We start from the raw sequence: 21,917 nt of genomic DNA on the forward strand, positions 1-21,917 counted from the left end.
TCAAGCTTTCTATTATTCACATGACCAATTCCTTAAGAACCAGTTAAATGTCTGGGGAGGCTTGATACAGTGTCACTGGACCTAATGGGGGATTGAGAGGACTGGACTGTGTCTGACAATGCAACCCAGTGCCTGGTGGGTGGGTGAAGGACAAATGCCTGGCTGTGTGCAGGTGGCAACAATGTGTGATTAAACAGATGCTAGCCTCCATGTTGATTACAATACAATTAACAGATCTTCACATTAAAGTTTTGTAATATGTTTTTTATGAGATGGGCATTAGGGGATGGAACGGGTGTATTAACATTAAATTTTTAGATGACTTAATTTTGAGGTATTGACTTCTTTATCGTTCAGCTAATTTTGGATTAGATTTTTGCTGAAATGTTTAATTTAGATGTGGAAGCTTTCGGTCTAAATATGGTTATAGCATAAACTCTGGAATTGCCTTGTAAATGGAAAATTAATTAATTCTTTTGACATCCTTTGTTCTTTGTTGTAACTATAAACACGCCATTGGTTTGTGTGAAACTGAGCCTAGAATCCATCACAGTCTATAAAATAATTCTCCACATCTAGTTGTAGCACCTGTGTCTTTGGATACAATTTCAATTTAAATGTGAAAAACTTTTGAACTCATTATTCTTTGGGGCTTCTTGAGATTGGATGTTAAATTACTGAAAGTTTTGAACAAATGTCATGACAGTACATGGTTGTCATGGTGACCTGTGTGCCACTCTAGCCTGGAATATCAAACCAGAGGTCGAGAGCATGACAACACACCACAAAGAAAGGTAGTGGTCTGAATTGTGACATTCTCCCAGTACACACATAAACAGCCCACTGGGGATTCTATAAATCCATAATAGAATATGAGGTCGTAGGTACCCACTGGTGATGAATATTTGATAAAGACTAAGTGACCTTGGTTGAACTTCACTGTGCAAAATAGTTTCTTAATTTTGCTAGCCAGTCGGGCTAGCTATGCTTGAAAGTTACTTGACCACAAATTGATTTACTAGCCCTAAATTTAAATGGAGAAACTAAGCAAAAGATTACAAAATTAGATGAGAATGAGATATTGTCGGCATGACACGGGTTTCATCATTAACCCTTTCAACACCGCAGGCCGCTTAAGCGGCCACAACGTTATGAGTCCCCAGACACCGGAGGCCGATTAAGCGGCCAGGCAGTAGTCACGTCAAAATGAGACATAATTTTAGGAACCTACCTGACTTATGATTCATATATTAAATCTATCACATTTCACAATGTCTGAAAACACTTATTAAATTTCAATTTATCATATATTATCAGCAGAATTAAAGTTATAAACTATTTTTCGCAATGTTATTGAAAACAACGATTCTCGGACACATGCTTCGGCAGCGGGTCTACAATAACATTGTGAAAGAGCAAAGTAACGATGTTTCGAGGAATTCATTAAATAAATTGAATAAACTAATGAATAAAATCAACAACAGCATTCATAAAAGTTGTCAAAAGTACATATAAAATTACTATTTCCATCTTTTGTGCGATCATGTAATGCAAGTCAAGTCACTGACGAAAGTGACATCTCGGCTCTCGCTGCCACAATCTTCACGCTTTCGGACACGATGTTTAATGCGATAATATATACATGAAGCATTTTGTCACAGGTCATAACCTAGCACGATACGCCCAATAAGTTCCATAATTTACGCACAGGTAGCTTATTTCTTGCTTAATATGTTCAGAATAGCATTATTTTACCCAAAACTTTGTCTAAATCTGAAGGTTTTCGCTTATTTAGGACGGTATCCATTGCCGTAATATGATTGGCTGCCTTAGGTCGCGTGGTCTGATTTTGACCAATCACGACCCTTATAGCAGACTGTGGCGAAAAAGCGCCATTAGAAACCAATCTTTATCCAATAAAATCGCTTCTTACAACTGTGAAAATACTCTTGGCAAGGGTACAGTGATATTGTTGATGTTCAGAGCTTTCGAACGATGCCCGACATCAAACGATTCGCCGCATGTTATGCATACTGAAGCTTCAAAACGGAGGTATTTTCCGTTGTTATGTCATGTTACCGGCGGAAAGCCACAGATATCGGGAAATAGGCTTACCATACATATTATTTAAGAAATCTTTTATAATAATTTTCTGATGACGTAATAATGAAAATATAAAAGAAAAGGCACGGGCATGTTATCACATGTCACAAATGGAAAAAATCGCCATAGTTTTGCTTCTTTCGTGGTTTATCTGGACGCTATAAATGTAAGCTTGCATTTTCATTCAAAAATACATTTATTTAAGTTGTAGTTGTATTATTTGAATAATATTATAAAAATAAACTTCATATTTATCAACAGTAGGATTAGATCTTTTAAGTGGTGTATGGGATGTAGTAGCAATAACGTTTTACAAGCTTATAATTTCCTTCATAAACATAGGCTTCATCTATGACCTCAGGGACTCTGGGAACTCGGTGTCATGGCAGTAAATGCCTCTGGTTGACTGGTGTTGAAAGAGTTAAGCTGCTAATATGATGAACATTTTTATCAGGCCATAATCTTGCATGATTTAAAAGTGTATTATAACTTAGCAAGTCGCAGAGAGTGATATATTTACAAACTGACCCCAAGAAAACTCACTAGCCAGTCGGGCCAGTGACCGTGAAGATTTACTGGCCCGACTGGAATTTTTGCTAGCCACATGCTAGGGGGCCAGTGGCTTAATTTCATACACTGGTGAATGTGTGTCTTTGTACTGTGACGGCAAGTTTCACAGTTCCAGAACCAGACTTTACCTTCCTCTCAGCATTTTACTGTAATGTTTTCGTCACAATATGGCTGAGATATTGCCGATGTGACGTTAAGTATTAACTCACTCACTTTTACTGTAAAAAGTGAGAGCCTTAAATGAAGCAAGTCTAGATTTTCTACAGAAAATTCCATCTCAGTGGTGCTCCTTTTCAGTTTAAATGATATGATAAAATGGAGACTGCTGCAGTGTGGGATTGAGGCCAACAACAACATGTAATCTTTAGAAAAAGATCAGAAGTGAGTTATGCTCCTGTAATACCTTCACGTGTAGTTTGCATTAATATTCAACATGAAGCATAGTAATAAAATACACAGCAGAGTTTAGATGTAAACTAGGCCTCGTCTGACAAATATGCATTGATTTTTGTATCAATGTTGAGTTTGTAGCCTCTGATGGATGTAGTTTAAATAGCAGTTATGTCGTAGGCTGCAATGGCTTGCTTAATCTCCATCTTGTTCCAAGCAAATTTGTTTTTGAGTAAATGGATTTCAAGAAATATATTTTGTTAGAATGGATTTTTACTCGTTCTGAAGTTAATGTTGATGTGTCTAAGAATATCTCTGTACAACAGGACTATTATGCTGGTGCGTCACTTCCTCTGACATATTTACCATTTTGTGACATTGTTATCAAGATAGATTTGTTGGGTAGACTCTTTCATAATCATTCTATTTTGTGATGGTTACAAGTTTGATAATGGGGTTGTTGAGTTGGCCAGAGACAAAGAGATATATTTTACCATTGATTTGCAATAGAAGAGCACTAATACTTTGAATGGATGCAATTCTTATTCCTGTTCCTCTTTTGTCAAGATCATTAATTTAGGGTTGGGCTGCATCCTTGATGAAGATTGACTGTAAAATAAACATATCATAAGATTGTGAATTTAAAAAAAAATGGACCCTGATGTTGAATATTGCAAAGTAAATTATCATTCATAACGTTTGATATGAAATAGTACATTGAATGGAAGATTCAGAGTACAGTGGGTCTTTAAAGTAGGTACATGTAGTAGCGGTGGAAGATACACCTTGTCTGATAGCACTACAAACTGATTTAAGAGTCTCTAGAAGATCAGTACAAACAGATTTCACAGTATCAGTGGGTCTCTAGGAGATCACATTGTCTGATAACACTACAAACTGATTTCAGAGTATCAGTGGGTCTCTAGAAGATACACCTTGTCTGATAGCACTACAAACTGATTTTACAGTATCAGTTGGTCTCTAGAAGATCACACCTTGTCTGATAGCACTACAAACTGATTTAAGAGTATCAGTTGGTCTCTAGAAGATACACCTTGTCTGATAGCACTATAAACTGATTTCAGAGTATCAGTTGGTCTCTAGAAGATACACCTTGTCTGATAGCACTACAAACTGATTTCAGAGTATCAGTCCTAGAAATCTTCACCATAGTGGTAATAGAATCACATCACTTCTGGTTTACCTTTCATGACACACCATGATCTGATCATGTTATAGGGTCCCGTAAGTCTCGGTACTTCCAGTACTAAGCTGTTCCCAGCTCCCTTTGCAAGCACCAACTGGCGATAGGAGAGATGGGTCCCAGCTTACTTCTGGTATCAGTATTTCGGTGACAAGCATATATTCAAGAACCAGTTCTGGTTCCAAATTGCTCGACCACCAATTATGACTTTTCAAGACCGGACCGAGTGTACATTGTTTGTCACCGGTCTCGGTCTCGCGAAGTGCTGTGACCTACCTACGGGCCCTATTCCCCCTACCCACCTTCCCACCTACCCACCTTCCCACTTACCCACCAACCCATTCACCCATTTACCCATTCACACTCTCTCACTCACTCACCCATTTTCATCCTCTCTGCTTGATCTTGAAAAATGTGTCATGAGTGTTTAGTTGCATTGAAGGAAAGAAGTTTTGTGTTTAAATATGTACAAGATCAATAATTCTATTCTACATTATCTGTCCTGAATCATTCAAAATGTATTTTTGACATGTTTAGAGAACCTTTTTTTTAGGGTAAGGATAAAATACATTTGAACAGTATACCCACAGAGAACTGTAGAAAAATCTCATTACAAAGATGTCATTGAATATTCATAATTCTGTGACTTATGACGATGGATTTGTCCGCTGATATTAGGTAGGATATTTTATCCCTTTGATGTTGGACAGGTTTCAGATTAAATAATGTTATTGATCTACCGTATAATACTGAAGAATACAATGACTGTGCTCCTGTCTTGGGGCATGTAGGCTGTGTACAACACTAGCAGATACAGTTTAACACTGTCCATTAGCTTCCCCAGGGGATTACATAATGTATTCCTTAAAACTACTTTGATGTTTTGACAGCTGTTTAAGCATTTTATCTCTAATTGAAACTTGTTTGTGTGATAAAAGACTTCTTGGATTAAATTGTTTTGAAATTTCTGTGACTTTGAATAATATTTGATCTAAGGCATGGTATTACTGTTTTTTTAACATTCTTTCATCTAAATAATGTCATTAGAACAATCAATAAAAAAGGACATCCTTGGCACCACCTCTCTAATTCTTTTTCAATCCCAATTAAATGAACAATTTGCCCCGCCCATGGTGGTAATGACTTGTTAAATGTGTCACTGGTAATTATAAACATTAATGTGGTTAAAAGTTATGGAAAAAACCCTATATTGACTGAAGTGCGATTAAAAGCTCTAATAAATACAAAATCAGTACAAGAGTTTTTCTTTCTTTTTAAAAATGAACTTATTTATGTTTTTTGCCTGCAGTCTGACAGTCTCGTTAAATGAGCAGAATTCTTTAAGGTTTCAAAACATATGCATCAAAGGAGCTCTTCCTTTGTCAAAATATAACATATTCTTTCTTGGTTTACTTGTGTCTGCCATTGTCACATTTTTGATCTTGTATTCTTTTAAGATGATGCAATTTTCCTCTTATTTTTTGTCAGTGTTTCTGAAATGGGCCATTATTATGAAGGGACATTGTCACACCCTCATACAACTCGTCAAGTGAAAGATCAATTCTCATTATCCCATAATGCACCAGCAACAGACCCCTTTAAGAATCTCTCAAGCAAACACCACTAATTGGTGAAAGGGCATCTCAAACTCATTTTAGGTAAATTTCATGTTATTTAAATCATAATATTTTCCTTTGCATACTTGTATTAATTAGTGTTATTAATCGTTATAAGTAAGATCCACAAGATCATTTGAATCGTTTTGATGTTTTTTATAGGAATGGTAGAAGGTACACTGTTTGCCTATTAGTAGTAACGCTGTAGATCTTGAGATGGTCCCTTGATGCACCTTCCTGTCCCTCTTTGAACCAGTCATTAGAGGCAATGGGGACAACAAGTCTTGTGTGTTTTAGGGGTGACAAAAGGCCAGGTAATGAGTGTTACGAGGGATAGGGTGATATATTTGTCAGTTAGATTCAGGCCATCTCAGTAGACAGGAGAGTGCAAGTCTCCATCACCTGTGCTAACACTTGAAGGTCTGACTGGTCTGGTGTGGCAACTGTTTGGCAGCATTAAATAGCCGTCAGCAGGATGTATGGTCACTTTCACTTGGTGCTACATGATGGATGGCACAGCTACTGCAGGTAGATAGTTGAAGTAATATCACATGTATAGGGAGTGGATATGTAGTTATATCACATATAGAGAGGTGGATAGTTGAAGTGATATCACATGTATAGAGGGTGGATATATAGTTATATCACATATAGAGAGGGTGGATAGTTGAAGTAATATCACATCACATATAGAGGGTGGATATATGTATAGAGGGTGGATGAAGATATGTATATCCAGTTATATCATCATATAGAGAGGGTGGATTGTTGAAGTGATATCACATGTATAGAGGGTGGATATATAGTTATATCACATATAGAGAGGGTGGATAGTTGAAGTAATATCACATGTATAGAGGGTGGATATATAGTTATATCACATATAGAGAGGGTGGATTGTTGAAGTGATATCACATGTATAGAGGGTGGATATATAGTTATATCACACTAGTGTGTCAAGCTACTGCAGGTAGATAGTTGAAATGATATCGCATATATAGAGAGTGGATATATAGTCATATCACACTACTGCAGGTAGATAGTTGAAGTGATATCACATATACTGAGAGAAACAAATAAAGGAACACAGGAAAATTCAAACATTCCTTTAATATTTTCCAGCTTTTTCACCAGCTTTGAATATCGCTGGGGGAGGAAATCTGAGAATAAATAAAGGAGCACTGAAGTGGTGTTCCCTTATTTGTTTCCCTCAGTATATAGGGAGTGGATATATGGTAATATCACATATAAAAAATACCAGCGCCTTGAGTTTGTACTAGTCGCGTGGAAATGTGTGCTATATAAATATCCTATAATAATATGGAGAGAGTGGATAGTTGAAGTAATGTTACATATATAGAGAGAGTGGAGTCATATCACACTAGTGTGTAACAGTTACTGCAGATAGATAGTTGTAGTAATATCTTATAATCATACAGAGAGTCGATAATAGTTCCACTGCACCGAGATGTCAAGGTTACTTCAGGTTGAAAAAAATATTAAATTTTGCTCTTATTTTCAGTCAATGGTTTGTGTGGCTTGATCATTTACAGGTCGCCATAATATGACTGAAATGTTGCAGTCTTCATCTCTGTCTGTCATTACAGTATTACTTGTATGTTTTTTAATTCTGGATACTGAAATCTCTGAAATCAAGCACATATATACCTGCTTTAATCATACAATAGATGGGTCCATCGGATGCTCTCTGCTCAAGCAGGATCAGCAGTAATAGTGGTGAACATAAGAACATCTAGAGGTGCAAGTTTTGCAGGAAATTCCTTCATTTTGCTCCATGGCCATAAACATGTCTGCCTGCACTGCATTAACATCGGTTTCTGTGGTAAGGGCTTACTTTGTGCCAGTTGTAATGCATCCATTTGTCATCAAAATAAATCTAACAAAAAGGCCTACCATCAAGCAGATGTAGTGGGAACCAGTTGTGCAAATAGAAAGTGTAATTGCTTATGGGGAAACATTGTAAAAACTATTTTCCTAACAAAACACAAACAGTAGGCACATATTTGCCTTTGTAGGTAAACAATACCTTCCAATAACAATACGCATATGCTTTCTTTGCAAATATTTCCTTCAACACTATCAATATAAGGAACACAGTGAATGGCTTGCTATCAGTGACTAAATTACCCACTCTCTCATTCTGGTGATTGTATCTATAAAATATGGAGAAGCCGGCAGGTTTTCCACTTGGCTGGCTGGTGTGTTTGGCTGGGGGACAAGACCAACAGAACAGGCTGACTACAGGGGGGCTGCATGTAATAGCTTTCCCAGGAGGGTGCTGCAGAGAGTCAATGCTTGGTATTACTTGAGGCTCCATGACTTGGTTCAGACTGGGATACAGGTTATGATCATTCAAGGATCCATGGCTGGGTTCAGACTGGTGTGATTGGGGATATTAGTTATTATAGCTTCGCTAGGTTCAGACAGGGATACAGGTTATGATCACTTAAAGGCTCCATGGCTATGTTCAGACTGGTGTGAGAGGGGATGTTATTAGTTATTAGAACTTGAAGCTGCATCGCTAGGTTCAGACTTGGTTACGGGTTACGGTCACTCAAGGCTCCATGGCTATGTTCAGACTGGTGTGAGAGGGGATGTTATTAGTTATTATAACTTGAAGCTGCATCGCTAGGTTCTGGCTAAGATACAGGTTACAGTCACTCAAGGCTCCATGGCTATGTTCAGACTGGTGTGAGAGGGGATGTTATTAGTTATTATAACTTGAAGCTGCATCGCTAGGTTCTGGACTTGGATACAGGTTACGGTCACTCAAGGCTCCATGGCTATGTTCAGACTGGTGTGAGAGGGGATGTTATTAGTTATTATAACTTGAAGCTGCATCGCTAGGTTCAGACTTGGTTACAGGTTACAGTCACTCAAGGCTCCATGGCTATGTTCAGACTGGTGTGAGAGGGGATGTTATTAGTTATTATAACTTGAAGCTGCATCGCTAGGTTCTGGCTAGGATACAGGTTGCAGTCACTCAAGGCCCATGGCTATATTCAGACTGGTGTGAGAGGGGATGCCAGATTTAGAGTGTGATATAGGTTATTATCCCTCCATGGCTATGTACAAACTGGGATATGGGTTATTATAGTTCATATAGGCAGGTTGCAGACAGAGTAAAATCAATATTTTGTTTTCTTAATCTGTACCTTGTCACTGAATGGTTCTGTGACAGATCTATATGTATTTCAAGATTTGTGGTAGAAAAGAGTTAAAGATTTATAGCATATTTTAACACATTAGCAAGTTTTGGAAAAGGATTTTGATGTGTTTAGAGAATTTTAAGAATGATCAGAGATGTTAAGGAGTTTAAATATCTAGAGATATTTAGAAACAGTTTCATGTTTTTTTAGTTAACATGAAATTTTGCTATACACTTACTTAGTTTTTTGCAATACTTGCTTGAAACCATAACATGTAATTCAGCGACATCTAATGTATTTGCAGAAATCAGTATTTTATGTTGCTTCTCAGGTTTGAGAAAGAAGTGTTTTTCAAGTTAACATTTTTTTCCATGGCAAGTAAATTTATCATTTAACAGGGATTTTACCAACAGACAACAATTTTATCTCTGAATGCACAATAATGGTGCAGGGCTAGCAGACCAGACCCAATACAGGATTCTAACATTGACAATACAACAAAGTTACATCATCAGCTGTGATAATAATATCTGCAGCAATTAGGACGGATTGTCACTATGCCGGATAGAGTTACCTCCCCTGCCACACTAGTCCACAAGCAGTTGGCGATCACAGTACAAGGCAACTCAGTCCAAGTTCAGGTGTTGTTTTAATTGACAAAAAAACATACTGAAACAAAATAATATTGGAAACACCCTTGTGGAATAGATTTCAACTACTTTTCCACTTTTTTCTGACTTTGAGTTTTAAAAAAACAGGTGCACTCCATCAGAATTTGAGAAATAATGACGTATGAGCCCTCATGGTTCCCCCAGATATTGTGACTGGTTTTGGTCTGTGTTCATGGCTTATCTCATCACTCGAGTCCCAGGTGGACCATTCTCTGGTGGTGAGATAACCATAGACTACAGTCTTCATTACGCTCAGCCTGCAAACTGACACCTCACCTTGATCAAGTTGGGGTATTTTTAGCGGTGACTTCCAGACTGCGACTGTTTTAGCTGAAATATGATCATGTTTAACTTGACTGTAAATCTTCCCCGAAACAGGGCCAGAGTTAGTAGGGCTTTATGCTGCTTTTAGCAATATTACAGTCATTATCTGAAACACCAAGACCACATAGGAACCATATCAGGAGGAGATTCTTTGCGTCATCACCAAACACAATGACTTGAAGGTGTTCATTGTAGAAACTGTTGGAAACATTGGGAAGGAAGAATTACTTCATTGTATACTAATTGTATTTGTCAGTATTGATACAAGTATTATTTAGAATATCTTTTTTTAAATTGAATTAAACTGAAGTAATAAAAAAAAATCCAATGAGCATATTTAAAAGAACATTGCTTGTATTGTTTGACTTGCACATTCTTATGGCTGGGCAAGTTGTTGTGATCTTATATGAAGAAAAGGTACAAATGTAAAGACATAATCTTAAAAAAACAAATGGATGAGCATTTTGAATTCTTTTCTTCATTATCAAATTTTCTAGTCCATGTCTAAGTAATAAAATAATCTCCTGCTACCTTTCAGTTCAGGCCATTTTAAGCATGAACATTGATTAAGATTTGTCTTTTCATTTGAACCTATTGATTAAGATTTGTCTTTTGTTATAGTTGATGTTACACCTATGTTTGACTGTGAAAGGAAACCATGACAATTGTATCAGTGATATTGTTTAGTTTTGATCGAACAATTGTGAATAAATGTTGTGTAATTTAGTGGTTAAGCACTAATCTTTTTAAGTTATTTCTGAAATGTTTGATGATACTTAAAAATCAAATGTAAGACTTCAAGGAGTTATTTCCCTTTGTGTACAAATTCTCTGTTGCTGTTTCTGATTCATGACCTAGACAACCATTTAGTCTCAGAAATGTCAACTTTTATATATATTTTTTGTTAAATGAGCTTAATATTTACTTGAAAGCTACCCAGAAAATCTCTTAATTTTCACTGAAGGAGCTATACTAGCCAAAACATTACAGATTGCATGGAATTATGAGACTTTTTCACTCTGTGAGAGGCTTCTCATGACCTGGCGTTCTTACATTTTGATTTATTCCACATTTGCAAAATTTAGGTCAGCAGAACCATAAATGATATTTGAAACGTACGTTATCAGGAAACCCATCTGAGATACAGCATGGTAGGTGAGCATGATGACGGAGTTCTTCTTGCTGTCTGAGAATACTGTAACAACAATAGGCTGCTTACAGGTACGGAGACAGGTTACAGGCAGGCTGATGAATAACAGTTGCTGGGAATGTTGTCAGCTGTAGTAAAACAGCGGTGTTGTAGTAGCCCACTGCCGGCATTGACAGATGCACAGCACCATGTAGTTTAAGCCGTTCAGGACAATGGAGTTGGACTCATTCCAGGTATACTGTGTGGGTTTGGTGGGATGGACTTGTTTTGGGTAAGGTAATCTAGCCTGCATACTTACACAGAACTTCTTGTGTTTTATGACTGACAAGAATGTGTCTTAACTTTTTGCTTTTGGCTCAGGTGAGTTTGGCAACTTCTCCTGCTCTTGTATATTTACACAGAACTTGTTGTGTTTTCTGATTGAGGAGAATGTGCCTTAACTCTTTGTTTTCGGCTCAAGTGAGATGTTGTATGGAAATGGTAGAATTAAAGTGGCTGTGTTATCATGGAGAGACAGTCTGTTTCATGTCCTCTGTGAGTTGTAGTAGGTGTATATGGTTGGATGTGTTTATAAAACACAAGCTGTTTAGGTTGGGTGGCTGCCTGTAGCCAGACACCATATAATAGATATGGTCTCTGCTGTAGCCTTCTCTCTCTGTTGTATGGTGGCGAAGTTAGGACACAGGTGGATCTTCTTCATGGTTCCACCAGGCACTGGTCAGCCTAGTCGTCTAGTCCTGTGATTTATTGTGGAGAGTTGTGTCCCTTGGTCACACAATTGTCTTTCATGGTTTCTCAGCAACATGCCTTTGCGTTTGGGTTTCAACAAAGTGGAAAATATCTTCATGGCTTCCTGTTTAATTTACATGTCTTGATATAACTGGAACAATCTTCAGAGCTGATATAAACTCACTTACACACACGTTCAGCGCACTCACTCACTCACCAGTATAATGTTGCGTTCAGAAGTGATTATTCATAGGCTGTCCATTGTATTGCCATGGTAGATAATAATGATGATGATGGTAGATGATAATGATGATGATGGTGATGATGATGGTAGATAATAATGATGATGATGATGGTGGTAGATAATAATGATGGTGGTAGATAATAATGATGATGATGGTAGATAATGATGATGATGATGATGATGATGATAGATAGATAATAATGATGATGATGGTGATGATGATGATGATGATGATGATAATAATGATGATGATGATGGTGATAATGATGATGATGATGGTGATAATAATAATGATGATGATGATGATAGTAGATGATGATGATGGTGGTAGATAATGATGATGATGATATGATGATGATGATGATGATGATGATGATGATGATGATGATGATGGTAGATGATGATGATGATGATGGTGGTGGTAGATGATGATGATGGTAGATAATGATAATGATGATGATGGTAGATAATACTGATGGTGATGATGGTGATGATGATGGTAGATAATGATGATGATGATGGTAGATAATAATAATAATGATGATGATGATGATAGATGATGATGATGGTGGTAGATAATGATGATGATGGTGGTAGATAATGATGATGATGATGATGGTAGATGATGATGATGATGATGATGATGGTGGTGGTAGATGATGATGATGGTAGATAATAATGATGATGATGAAGATGATGATGGTAGATAATGATGCTGCTGATGATGTTGCTGCTGCTGCTGCTGCTGATGATGATAGATAATAATAATGATGATGATGGTAGATAATGATGATGATGATGGTGATGATGATGATGATGATGATGATGATGATGATGGTGGTAGATGATGATGATGATGATGATGATGATGATGATGATGATGATGATGATGATGATGATGGCAGATAATGATGATGATGATGGTGATGACTATGATTATGAAGTATCACTGATGACATTGATGATGGTGATGGTGATGATGGTGATGACTATGATTATGATGTATCATTGATGATAGTGATGATGGTGATGACTATGATTATGATGTATCACTGATGACAGTGATGATGGTGATGGTGATGATGGTGATGACTATGATGATGATGTATCACTGATGATAGTGATGATGATGAGAAGGAGGATGATACTGTTGATATAAGTTTGTTTATTTATTGATGTTAAATGTTTGTATATTCAAACTTGATTACTGAGAGACTGTCATCATATGGACTATGTTTTGCTCGTGTTGCAGGATGGATGACGACGACTACAAGACAGAGAGTGAGGTGGAGGCGGATAGCGACCATGACGATGGTGAAGGTGACACGGACCATGAATACGGTGGCTGGATGACTCACGTGAGTACATTTTTACAGTTTACTCACACCATGCAAATTACCACACACGCTAGGAGTACACGATTTACCGATGTATTGTAAATATACACCTGATGCTACTTCCCCCCAAACTACACATGTATCATGTTTATCTGTGTATACTGTGCCACACATAACTCATGAAGCAATGCATGCAGGATTGGAAGGTTACACCATTCTTGTAAATTTCATATTACCTGTAATGTGGCCATAAGATTGGAGCACTGAAGCAGAAGACATCAGACACCCTTAATTCCTAGTGTTGAGCATTCAGTTTCTTCGCAGAGATGCTCCTCAATCTTATTAGGTTTAGATGTTACAGACAAAAGCCTTCAAGTGTATACATGTGTTCCACAACGGCTTTTGTTGTCATTGTCTGAAATGGTTTACAACAACTCAAGTACATGACGCTGTGATGTCAGATCCGCCAGAAGCACCTGTAAAATCACCAGTCTTAGCCAGACACCAGTGCAGTCTCAGACTGTGTGATGACTTCATAAATATGATAAGCCACTGGCTTGTCCTAGACTGTATGATATGGAGGTGTAGTGATTCATTGAACAAAGGATGCACAGCAGTTTCCATGGCCTGATGAAAATATGATGTGAGGAGGTATGAGTTAGTAAGTTTAGTTTTACACCGCACTTAGTAATATTCCTGCTATATGGTAACAGTCTGTAAATAATTGAGTCGGAACCAAAAATCCAGTGGTTAACAGCATGAGCATCGATCTACGTAATTGGGATACATGTGTCAACCGAGTCAGCGAACCTGACCACCTGATCCTGTTACTCGCCTCTTACACAAGCATGGTTACTGAAGGCCAATTCTAACCCCAGATCTTTACGGGTGATATCAGGAGGAGATGTACATGATATGAAATATCAACATGGGACTCCAACTGTAGAACCTGAAAACAACGTGCTGAACATGAACATGTCCAGCTTCTATGGTCCAAGGCATTTCTCTATGGAATGCCTTCATTTGTATAGTGAACAAACGTCAGACAAACCTACTAACTGACTAGTTTTGTCTATACATGCAAGGAAATGTGGTGATGGTACTTCATGACAATTGCACGATTGGTTGCACCCAGACTGTCTCCAGACAACATTTACAAGAATACTGATTCAATCTGAAAAATATAGATCCAATACATTTATGTCTACTCATAGAATAAGATCCATAAAAAAACCAATCCATGTCAGGATTTAGCAGTGTGCATACCTCTCTCATTTTATAGATCTTGTCATAAGGTTTGAAGGATAAGACTACCTATGTTTATGAGTGGAAAGAAGATCTGCTTGGAAAGCTGAAGGAGGTGGTTTTATCCCCATCCATGTCATACCAAACATTATTGAAGGATGTGGTTATATCCCATCCATGTCATACCAAACATTATTGAAGGATGTGGTTATATCCCCATCCATGTCATAACAAACATTATTGAAGGATGTGGTTATATCCCCTTTCATGTCATACCAAACATTATTGAAGGATGTCACTTGTTGTTACCATGCCTTGTGCTGGTCAATTGAAGGCCGACAGATACACTGACACAGAGGCATGCACATTGCTAAGTTATAAGCACAATCATTTTGAACTTGACATTAACCCCATGTCGCCTCATCTGAGTGAGTGAGTGAGTGAGTTTGGTTTTACGCCGCTTTTAGCAATGTTCCAGCAATATCACGGTGGGGGACACCAGAAATGGGCTTCACACATTGTGCCCACATGGGGAATCGAACCCGGGTCTTCAGCGTGACGAGCGAACGCTTTAACCACTAGGCTACCCCACCACCCTCTCCTCATCTGAAGGCAGTCATATAACACCAGCATATTGTTTGAAGCTCCTCATCTGAAGGCAGTCATATAACACCAGCATATTGTTTGAAGCTCCTCATCTGAAGGCAGTCATATAACACCAGCATATTGTTTGAAGCTCCTCATCTGAAGGCAGTCATATAACACCAGCATATTGTTTGAAGCTCCTCATCTGAAGGCAGTCATATAACACCAGCATATTGTTTGAAGCTCCTCATCTGAAGGCAGTCATATAACACCAGCATATTGTTTGAAGCTCCTCATCTGAAGGCAGTCATATAACACCAGCATATTGTTTGAAGCTCTTCATCTGAAGGCAGTCATATACCACCAGCATATTGTTTGAAGCTCCTCATCTGAAGGCAGTCATATAACACCAGCATATTGTTTGAAGCTCCTCATCTGAAGGCAGTCATATAACACCAGCATATTGTTTGAAGCTCCTCATCTGAAGGCAGTCATATACCACCAGCATATTGTTTGAAGCTCTTCATCTGAAGGCAGTCATATAACACCAGCATATTGTTTGAAGCTCTTCATCTGAAGGCAGTCATATAACACCAGCATATTGTTTGAAGCATATTGTTTCTTCATCTGAAGGCAGTCATATAGCTCCTCACACCAGCATATTGTTTGAAGCTCCTCATCTGAAGGCAGTCATATAACACCAGCATATTGTTTGAAGCTCTTCATCTGAAGGCAGTCATATAACACCAGCATATTGTTTGAAGCTCCTCATCTGAAGGCAGTCATATAACACCAGCATATTGTTTGAAGCTCCTCATCTGAAGGCAGTCATATAACACCAGCATATTGTTTGAAGCTTCATAAAATATCTGTTTTTTTCAACATTGAAGGTGTGTTGTCAGTTTGACACAACTTTGCAATGTATTCCAGCTGTACGAACAACCTGTAACCTGGATAATCCTAATCCACTGACTGATATCCTGAGCAAGGTGCCCTCATATGATGACACACCTGGCTAAGTCACTGCACCCGGTCCAGCTAATCCTTTAAGTCCCCTTCTACAGCCTCAGTAGGTTTCTGGGGACCTATTCTAACCAGGAATCCACTTACACATGTTGCACCAAATTCTTCATCTATTGTCAGCTCTTTTTCTCTTGTTTCTCATTTTCAGTGTAAACCTTACTTCAAGAGCTTGGAGAACTAGAAGTAACAATGTTCTACCAAACCATTTCCATAGGAACATACATTTGGCACCGACCACAATGCTGGAACTGTTGTTAAGCGTTTTTCAGAAATGTCTGCATTTAATCAGTGTTTGCGATTAAAAATATTTGATGTTTTGTATGAAACTAAGTGTATACATTAACAAATTCCGAATTCTCATGGGCAGATTGCCAGGGTTGAAAATAGATGAAATGTTTGAGGGTATTGAGGGAGGGTTATACCTTGTACATGATAAGTATTCAGTTTTGAATACATGCAAGGGGAAGCAGATTCTAAGCAGCATGTTGTTTTTTTCAAAGTGTTAAATGTGTGAAACCTGCATCCCTCTGGCTTCCTCCCACGTCTAGTTGACATGCCCTGATATCACGGGAACACTGTTCAAGGTGGGATCGAACCAACTCACTCACTCACTAAAAACAATGATAAAGCTATGTGTGGTTGCAGGCTTCAATGTGAATAGTTTCAAGTTCACATTTTACTTGTGAGTTTTACATTATGTCTGTTTTGAATCAGGTCTGAACCTTTGAAATTGTTCCTGTTGCTATGCAGTACCACCTGTCGTGAACCTCACGGTTGTATGTAGACATACCTTCCTGTGATTAAAGCTGATACCTTGATTAAACATCTGAGAGTGAAGTGTAAATACCTGTAGAAAGTGATGTTTAACTGATTGTAGGCAGGATGGTGGCAGCACAGTGGGTATAAGAACAGAGAACCCGGAACCTCGATTTAAAGCCTTCAAAATTCATGCTTGCCTGCTAGCCTGTGACTCTTAAAATATACTGAGGACAAGTCAGTATCTGGTTGTCCTCACTGAATAGGAGCATTTGAGGATCATTATTCTTGACTAGTTTTCAAGACTTCAAGTTTGTCACAACTTGAAACTGAATAAAACTGATAGAAACAGATACAAGTTTTCCTCGTTCAAGGACAAGCTGCAAACTCGGAAGACTTGTGAAATGAGGTTTCCTGTAGGTCTCTCAACTAGTCTGTATGAATAATATAAGTAGAATGGATGGTCTGTGTCTGTGCATAATCACATATTTGCCTAGATTGATCATTGTTAATGCTTGAGTCACTCGTTTGACTGACTGGTGATGGGGTAGACAAGTGGTTGAAGCGTTTGCTCGTCATGTTGAAGACCTAGGTTTGATTCCTCACATGGGTACAGTGTGTGAAGCACATTTTTAATGTCCCACACCATGATATTGCTGTAATATTGCTAAAAGCGGCGTAAAACTAAACTCGCTCACTCATTTGCCTCGTCCATTCTTCATTCTCTTGTCCGATGTGTTCCAGCTGTGATATTGATGAAGGCAGGATTCAGAAATATTTGATTACTGACACTCGTTATGATATCCTGCACCTCATCATCTCTGGTTACAGTAGGAAGCCTTGTGGGGAGGCCATTTGACATCACAATCAAAGCCAAGCCTTCATGTGCCACATCAGTACAGATGCTGGGAATATTTCTGGTGTTGTGTTGATGATAATTAGTTCTCCGGCTAATGGAAAAGACTGCAGCTGGAAACATGAAGGGTATTCCGACATTCCTGGCTGTTCAATTCAAGTGACAGTGTTTAATTGCTATTCATTCACTGTGTGTAGATGGATGGTGTTTGTTACACAAATATGGCATCAGTTTACAATAACAGTGACTGTGATGCAGCTCCCAAAATAATTTTACCCTCTTGTCAAAATATTGTTTACTGAGTTGAAGCTCCTGGAAGAGTTCTAAAGTCAAGCTGACATTAATGGCAAAACTGAAGTCTCTGACATTTTAAGATGATCCTAATGTGAGGATTTTTAGAAAAAAAGGAAGTTTAGTATTTAATTATGACATGGAAAGTATATCCAGGTTGACCATGTGGGTGGGTGGGTTACGGAGTGCATAGGTGGATCCAGGAATTTTCAATGTGTGTGTGTGTGTGTGCGCGCGCCCGTGTGTGCGTGCATGTTTCACGCACGCACGCACGCACGCTGCTCTGCCAATTCAAAACATAAACTTCATTGTGGTCTTTAGCTCGCCAATGGAGTGTGTTGGTGACGACTGGGAGGCTGGGTTAGTGGATGGGTGAATATTGGTGGGTGAAGTGGGCACAGCTGACTGGGTGAGAAGGTGGTGGTAGTGTCAGGGAGGGGGGTAGGTTAGGGAACATAGGTGCCACATTGAGTGAGTGAATGGTATCCTTTTATGCTTCAGTATGCAATATTCAGCTGTGTATCACTGCAGCCTTGAAATAACAAGCCAGATAAACCATCTGAAATGAAATATTTTGAGTTTTATCTTACTAAACCTTTTACATGATAGAAATTAGCCAAGATACTATTTCCCTAAAACTGAAGAATCCATACTCGGCACAATTGTGTTGACTGGCTTTAAAGTTTTAATGTCTCTGTGATAGACAATAGACAGTCATTTCTTGGTAACAATATTTGGCTAAATTCCGGAAACATGTAAATGAAAAATCAAATTCACTTGCTCATTTTGATAATAACACAGTGATTCTTGATGTAAACATAGTTAAAGAAGGAAATGCCGGTTCCAGTGAGGTTGTACCAAGGCCCAGTTACAGGATTGGCCGAGAGGAAGTATATTCCTGTTCATGCTGCTGATATCATCCACACTTGGCTGACTTCCTTGCCCACTCATAATAGTCCGACGTTTATACTTGCAATATCAAAACTCATTCCTGTGTTGAATTTTATGCTTCATACTTATGATATTTTACCTTTCATGTCAAGTAACATGTTTATGTGACTGACCGACCCGACTTACGTGGCATTACTTCAGTAGCGTATGCAGCCGTGAGAAAATATGTCAACATTTTACTGGTCACTAAAAGCCAATTTCTGATCTGTGATGATCTTATTAATCACACGTTGAAAGAACATCATGTCACTGAGGTGGAATGAAACTGTTCTTGTTTGTTTGTTCCAGCTATATGATGAAGTTTACACTTAATCGATTCTTGACCAGATAAGCCAGTGGGTGACATCATGAGCACCATTATGCACAATTGTGATAAAACACCAGTGGTCCTGGCATTTTGACCCCCTGTGAAATCTTTTTGCCTTCAACATGGGCAGATCCAGGAATTTTGAAAGGGGGGTGGTTCAGGGGGTTAAAACCCCCTTTGGCTCTGCCAACGTCTTAAGTCACTTTCAAGGGGGTCTGACCCCCCCCCCCCCCTTTCTTTCTGTTCAAATCCAAGAAGGATATTGCGTTAATATAGGCTTACATGTACTAAGTTAGAAAAAAGGTCATAAGTTACTCTCCTAATTTTTTTACCTAATGTTGATAGAGCTAGTATTTTGTTTCTAAAAGTACATACATTCCACAGTACTGTTGCAGGATAAATATTGTATATGTAAGGAAACGTATTCGATACTGCTAAGGTCATTCTGCATGTTGCTCTATCTATCACACTATCAAGTCCAGGAGGTATCTCAGACATCATATACCTATCTTTGATAACCATTTATATGGTGCTGTTGTTCAGGTGTCCAGCAACAGTCTAAGTTTCAGCCAGAGTTACCTCCCTTTTCTAAAGTGATCATTTGATTGACAGTCTGCCATTTATAGCACAGGATCTGACACAGTTATCTCCCTTTACTGTGGTGATTTGATAATGTATGTTGTTATTGTTTCTGAATAGAGCGTTGGCACTATAAATAGTTTGTATTTTGTATCTTGTATCTTTGACTGTGGGTTTACTTTTTGTTGCAATGTTATGGCCATATCATTGGTAAGAGAGACATAGTTTTGTAATTTGTCCTTTGTGTCTTATGGTGTGAATTAGGAAGTGACCAGTTCATATATTCTAGGGGGATGGGTTGGGTACCTAGTGGTTAAAGGATTTGCTCATCATGCCGAAGGGCTGGGTTTGATTTCCCACATAGGTACAGTATTTGAAACCAATTTCTGGTGTCTGATAGCAGTAATATTACTGGAATATTGGAAAAACAGCTAACATCACTATATTCTAGGGTGTTTGAAAGGATATGAAGAAACCCATTTTTTTTTGTGGTGCAATAATTGCCGTTCCCTCAGTGTCTAGTTATTTCCCCATAATATTGTCCAATTTGTCTTGCACATGTCACAGAAAAATACTTTCATAAATGGTCTTGAAAAAAACTAAACACCACATGATTCCCATTGATCGTTGGTTTCTGGCAGAATATTGCTGAGTAAGTTAATAATAAAAATCCAAAATTCTCATTAATCATTGCGGATAACAAGCCACAAAATGGTGGTCTGACATGGATGTTAGGCTTCAAGTGACATTCTCCATATTGTCTGACAGTTTGCCAGAAGATGCCACGGTGATTTACAGTCCGTTATAGTGGATGTTAACCTCAGTGATGTGCCAGCCTCTTTCTGGATTCTGCTTACGATAAAACATTAGTTACGACCTCGGATGCAGGTGGTCGGTTCATTCAAGGGCAGGCGATAACAAAGATGGTACAAAGATCAAGATTTACTTCGGAAATCTATCAAGGGAATTGATTTTGATGCAAAAAAATTGTAAATTATGTTTCAACTGTCTGTGTTGTATTATTTTATCTGAATTTTATGGCAGTCTATAGGATGGATCGTGAATAAATGGTGTAGTTGTCAGGGTTTGTTGGCTCCATCGGCCAGTTGGCCAGAGTCCAACCTTTGGAACTAATCAGTAGGTGTTCTGAATTCGTAGGCGTAACTTGATTAGGATTTTAGTGCACATGAACCTTGTAGCTAAATGAACTAATCTTATGCCGTCAAGGGCTTGCTTGTTGGACAACAGTCAAGCCTGGACCAGACAAACCGTTGGCTGAAGTTTGAACACTGGTCCATATCAGTTGTGGATCCGAAAATGGATCCAATACAGTGTATCAAGATCAGCTGATAAGTGTTATAAATAGCTGAGGCTTGTCAAGGATATTTTCACATTTATTAATCTTCTGGATGTGTTTGAACTTGGAAGACATGAGGGTGAGATCCTTCTACTTTGAAGTTTGTGAACAGTAATAATCAGTATATTGGATGTGAAAAGTGAAGGTGACCAGCTTTGGTGGCAGGGAGATTGGTGATGTGGGATTGTGATGTCATACAACCTGATGATGTCACAATGGTCTGCATACCATCTCACATAAACAATATCTCCTGTGGAGAATTGGTTTGGGATGGTAAATATGACAATTACCCCATTAAAATACACATTCTGTTACATCATTCTTGATTATAGATATGTTTTAAAAAAAATATTTTTATTTATATTATACCATTTTATTCATATGTTATATATTTTGTGGAAATTAATCTCAAACAAATCTGATGTTCATAGTATTTCCATTTGGCTCCATTCCTTTTTG

At 38.2% G+C, this 21,917-nt stretch overlaps 1 protein-coding gene across 4 annotated transcripts in view; it reads left to right on the forward strand.

Moving 5' to 3' along the window:
* LOC124287962 (ras-associated and pleckstrin homology domains-containing protein 1-like) overlaps positions 1-21,917 on the forward strand; it is a 201,174-nt gene that overhangs the window by 82,508 nt on the left and 96,749 nt on the right. For all 4 annotated transcript variants that reach the window (XM_046724461.1, XM_046724460.1, XM_046724459.1 and 1 more), the window contains exon 2: positions 13,424-13,529. The gene's annotated coding sequence lies outside the window, so the exon portion shown is untranslated. The remainder of the gene's footprint in view (positions 1-13,423; positions 13,530-21,917) is intronic.

This window comes from Haliotis rubra, unplaced genomic scaffold, assembly GCF_003918875.1.
Source record: "Haliotis rubra isolate DU_JTF1 unplaced genomic scaffold, ASM391887v1 Scf41, whole genome shotgun sequence".
NCBI classification, from domain to species: Eukaryota; Metazoa; Mollusca; class Gastropoda; order Lepetellida; family Haliotidae; genus Haliotis; species Haliotis rubra.